Below are 4,815 nucleotides of genomic sequence, written 5' to 3'. Positions count from 1 at the left end.
TTTGAAACCGTCCAAAATAAATAGTCTAGTCTTTTTTCCAAACGGTTTCAAACCGCCTAGACTTCCAATTTTTTTTGTAGTGTCAATTCCAAAAAGTTTAGTTAAGAACCATGTCTAGGTCAAAGTTCTTAGAATGGTGCAAAAATAAAGTAAATATACAAAAGCCAAAGGAGATTAATCTTAGACACATGAATTTGCGAAAGGGCAGCTGTCGAAAATGGTGGTGGAAAAAATTACTAACGACAACATTCATATAAACCACCATACCACGTCAATTAAATATAGATTTGTTTGAATTGCTAAAATCAGATTAATTGGATTGCAAACAATTATATATATATATTAACTATTCTTCCAGTTAGAATAGTGTTTCTTTCTTTTTTAATAATGTAGGTTGCAAACAACGGCGCTTACATCCAGTACCCCCTAGAAGGAATAAAATTTTATTTTAAATTGAGTTAAATAATTTTTATTTATTTATTTAGTCTATCTATCTTTTTAAATCTGTTCTTATTAGGCATATGCTACATATCACCATTGTATCTCCTTTTTGTCTCTTTAAAATTGATGTGGCTCTTAATTAAAAGCTTCATTAATTTTAAAAGAACAAAAGAGTGACACAAAGGTGATATGTAGCATTTCTTAGCATATATAGCTAGCTTATGTTGCGCATATTAAAATAAAAGCTTAAGCGTGGTGGTTGATGATAATTGTAGGGAGCAAACTCAGTGCTCAGTGCTCACAAACAAAAATATGTCACTTATAAATAAGCATGCACAAAACATAAGCCATCCAGATGAGAAGGTGGGATATACCTCCTAACTCCTCTCTTTTGCTGGAAATGTGAATTCCATTATGGAGAGGTGAGAGGTGGAAATCCCTTTCCCTTGCATTGGGAATGTTATTTTTATTTAAAAAAAGAATGACAAGAATGCCCAAATTGAGCTCTCTCGTGTGTGCTAACTCTCTCCCCCTCCCTTGAGTGGATGAATCTCTACGCATCGATGTGGTTCGATTCCTAGTAATTAAGTTTCCTTCCAAGCCCCAACTAGCTAGGTTTTTCTTTTTTTGCTAATCTCTTGTCAAAATCCATTGTCATGTCTTTTTACGGACTCAAATTCATTGTCTCCAACAAATTATCCAATACGGTATATTACCGCTCCTTCCGATAGTTGTATAAGGTAGAAAATAGTGGAATTGATCTTTAGGCTGGGAATTCTTCGTCGCGGGGTTGACAAGAAGAAATGGCACGGACAACCTTTCTCCTTTTAAATGGTTACACCGAAAATTCTCAGAAGAGTAATTTGTCTTTGGAGGATGCTAACATTCTCAGTAGAGGACTTGCAAGTCCATGGAAGTAGTGTCAAGGAAAAATGTAACTAATTTTCAGTAATTTGCATTAAGCTAGTGAGGTCCAAAGTGGATCATCTGGAGAGTTTATTGTAATAGCCAAAGTTTTTGTTTGTACAGCAAACCGCACGTCTAGAGACCAGCCAACAAAACTTGCTAAGACAAGAAACAAATAAGGGTAACTTGCTGGAGGTATTGATATGATGGACAACACTCGAATGCACAAGTCAGTAGGATATTTGAGAGAATGCAATGGGAAGAGAGTGGAGAGGAAAAATGTGTGTATCTCTTATAATAGGGTCCATCACATTCACTTATAAGATTGTACGTCGTCGTCCTATATAGGGAGTGCTGACCAGCCGAGCTCAGTCCATCCAAAGGATGGATAGATGGACCTTTCTGAGCCCGTGGGGTTAACGGACTTTATTGGGTCACCGGTTTTCACACCAATTTGTTATGAAAAATTAGGATTTTAAATGACAAACAATAAAGACATAATATTTATTTGGTATAGAACTCTATGAAAATATCAATTGTATACAACATTAACAGATAATTTAAAAAATATGTTAGATATTTAAGCTATGAAAATGTTATACACGTGGACAATAGGATTCTTTAATTTGGACTGTCTCCAAATGATACTTTTTCATTGAAGAGTGTCTGGGAGTGTGGAGGGCATTCAATGGGTAGCATCCAATGCTAAAGGGGAAGAGTCTCTTGAGCCTTATTATTAAGTTAATATTTACTGCAGCTATCTAATATTTATAGAGAAAAAAAAATGCTAGAATTTTCAGAAACGATAATATATATTGAAAATGTTTTCTTATATATTTTGTCTGGGGTTAGGTCACGGGATATTAGCTTGGACTTGTGTAAAGTGACCCCTTTACATGAATCAGGTAATATTTTGACTTTGCCAACAGGCTAACCCAAAAAATTATTTGCACTCCAAACAATTCAAAGCTTAAACCTCATGGGATAATGTTGGCATTGGCTTTTAGCATTTTTATCTTTAATAGATCATACAACCATACAAAACAATGGATCAATGGCAATAACTAGTATTACCCAAAAACTCTTTTTTATTTTTTATTTTAATGCAAAGAAATGTTAGAATTTTCAGAAACAAATAATATTGAAAATGTTTTCTCATATATTTTGTTTGGGGTTAGGTCACTGGATAATTATTATTATTATTTTATAATGACGAGAAACTCTTTGACCTTGTATACCCAATTTTATCAGGTAAACCTTAAACTTGTGTACAGTGCCCCCTCTATATGAATCTCTGGCTTTCCCGGCATGCTAGCTCTAAAAAATTGTTTTCACTCCAAAAAATTCGAAACTTAGACCTCACGGGATAATGTTGTCTCTGGCCTTTTATCTTTAATAGATCATACAACGATACAAAACAATGGATCAATGGCATTAACTAGTATTAGCCATAAACTCTTTCTTTTTTTCTTTCTTTCTTTTTTTTTTTTTTTTTTTTTTATTTTTTATTTTTCAATTTTATTTTTATGCAGGGAACACTATGAAGGGGCTGGTCTCCATGAAGAACAATCCAATTGCATAACACTATGAAGGGGCTGGTCTCTATGAAGAACAATCCAATAACAGTGGGTATACCAGACTTGCAAAACCTGTGAAAATCAGAATGATACACAACCCAAAACATATTAAAGCAAATAATATATATATATGGAGAACCAGATGAAAGCAAACATTAAAATGAACACAACACCTGCCCTCAATTCATTCTTCTTTGCATTTACTCACTGATTCCCTGTTTGTGTATCAAATTTGTCCAGCTGATTCTGCAATCCTATTGTCATGAATTTATGCAAATTATTTTTCTATTCATTATCATTAGGAGAAAAAATAAGAGGAAAAAACAACAGAAAAGTGAGTCGGGAAGAAGAATAAGGCAAAATAAGGGGGCCAAATGCAGTCAATCTTTAAACCTTTCAAGCACAGATTTTTAGATGGGGAAAAAAGCAAAATCATTGACGAAAAATCATAAATTAATCCAAACCCTAACTTCCTTCAAAGATAGGTGTTGAGCTGCGTGCTGCGTGCTTGAACTACTTGGCCAGTAGGTCGATCCCAGGCGGGTTCCACAGCACTAGCGGGTAGGTCGCCGGGTGGACGGCAGCTGCGCGTTCGCGCTTGGCATCTGCTCTCCCCCGCCGCCGGCCGCTCGAGCCCGACGCATCGCCTCCATTTTCCACCAGACAATTTTTGAATAAAATGGAATGGAAAATTAAAAATTAGGGTTTTGGGAGGGTCGCAATGTACGGGGCCATTAGAGGGGTAAACTTACACCCTAGATTGCAGCGAGAAACGGAGAAAGATCGAGAGAGATTTGGAGGGAGATTGTACAGACACGAGAGAGAGAGAGAGAGAGATCAATGGGAGACACTGGATTTTGCTGATGGTTTGTGTGTTGGCAATGGGGATCGAACTATGAAGCCTGGATTTGGGGAAATGGAGAGGGAGATGGAGGCGCGCCTACCAAGATAAATCTACACGTATGTGCTCATTTCTCGGCGTGGTATATATTCAATATCAAAAATTAGGATTCTACGTGTATTTCTATTTAAAATTTCATGAAACGATATTAATTTTTATTATCACGCCATATAATAAATACTCGAGAGTATTTGCAATATTCATTTAATCTTATCTACATATTGTTTTACATATCGCTTTATATACAAATATTAACTAGATTTTAGTTGTTATTGTGATATGATTCATATAATAATCGACAAAACTTGTCGTTGAAATCAGTGATTACAAAAGTCTTCGCTAATAGGAAAAAGGTTGTTACTAATTAGCTATAATAATTAGCAATAATTAATATGTCGTCGCTAATAATTTGATCGCTAAACACTAAATTTCTTGTAGTGCCTCAACTTGCAAAATGATCCCACGCAATTAATACAGACTTTATTAGAACCCATCCTTTTAGGGCTTCAAATTTATTGGGTTGGAATCAACATGAGATAGATGGAGTGCCACCTGTTAAACTGCTAACACCATCCTTTTTTTTCTTTTTAAAAAAGAAAAAGAAAAAGAAAAAGGAACATCGATCAGTCTCAATTCCTAAACATAGAGATTGTGCTGTTTTTAAACAATGAATGCTTTTTGCAAAGCATTGGAACAGAAATATTAATTTTAAGAAAATATGTGTTAGTTTTTTTATATGTAGATACTAACTTATTATTTATGAAAATAAAAATAAAAATAAAAATAGATGGTCATCCCCAACGTACGGTTAAAAAGGTGGCTACCCAACATGCATAACACAAACGACACACGAAATCCATCGGAATTCATAGGGGTCACCGTATGAATGAAGAGGGTTAAGTTTAATTTTAATGGGTGACAACTTAGCTAGTTATTTAAGCGAACAAAAAAAAAATGTATGTATTTAACTTATTAATCTTTTAAAAATAA

General features: G+C 34.7%; 1 long non-coding RNA gene across 1 annotated transcript; it reads right to left on the bottom strand.

Annotated features, from left to right (window-relative positions):
• Positions 1-2,857: 2,857 nt before the first annotated feature.
• Positions 2,858-3,896, bottom strand: LOC133871769 (uncharacterized). The gene is made up of 3 exons (XR_009900871.1): positions 3,395-3,896; positions 3,098-3,178; positions 2,858-2,996 (listed from the first exon to the last, which is right to left on the bottom strand). It is a non-coding gene; the product is annotated as an uncharacterized LOC133871769 (long non-coding RNA).
• Between the last annotated feature and the right edge of the window lie 919 nt (positions 3,897-4,815).

The sequence above is a fragment of the Alnus glutinosa genome, chromosome 6 (assembly GCF_958979055.1).
Source record: "Alnus glutinosa chromosome 6, dhAlnGlut1.1, whole genome shotgun sequence".
Lineage (NCBI taxonomy): Eukaryota > Viridiplantae > Streptophyta > Magnoliopsida > Fagales > Betulaceae > Alnus > Alnus glutinosa.
This window is presented reverse-complemented; position numbering and strand designations above follow the sequence as displayed.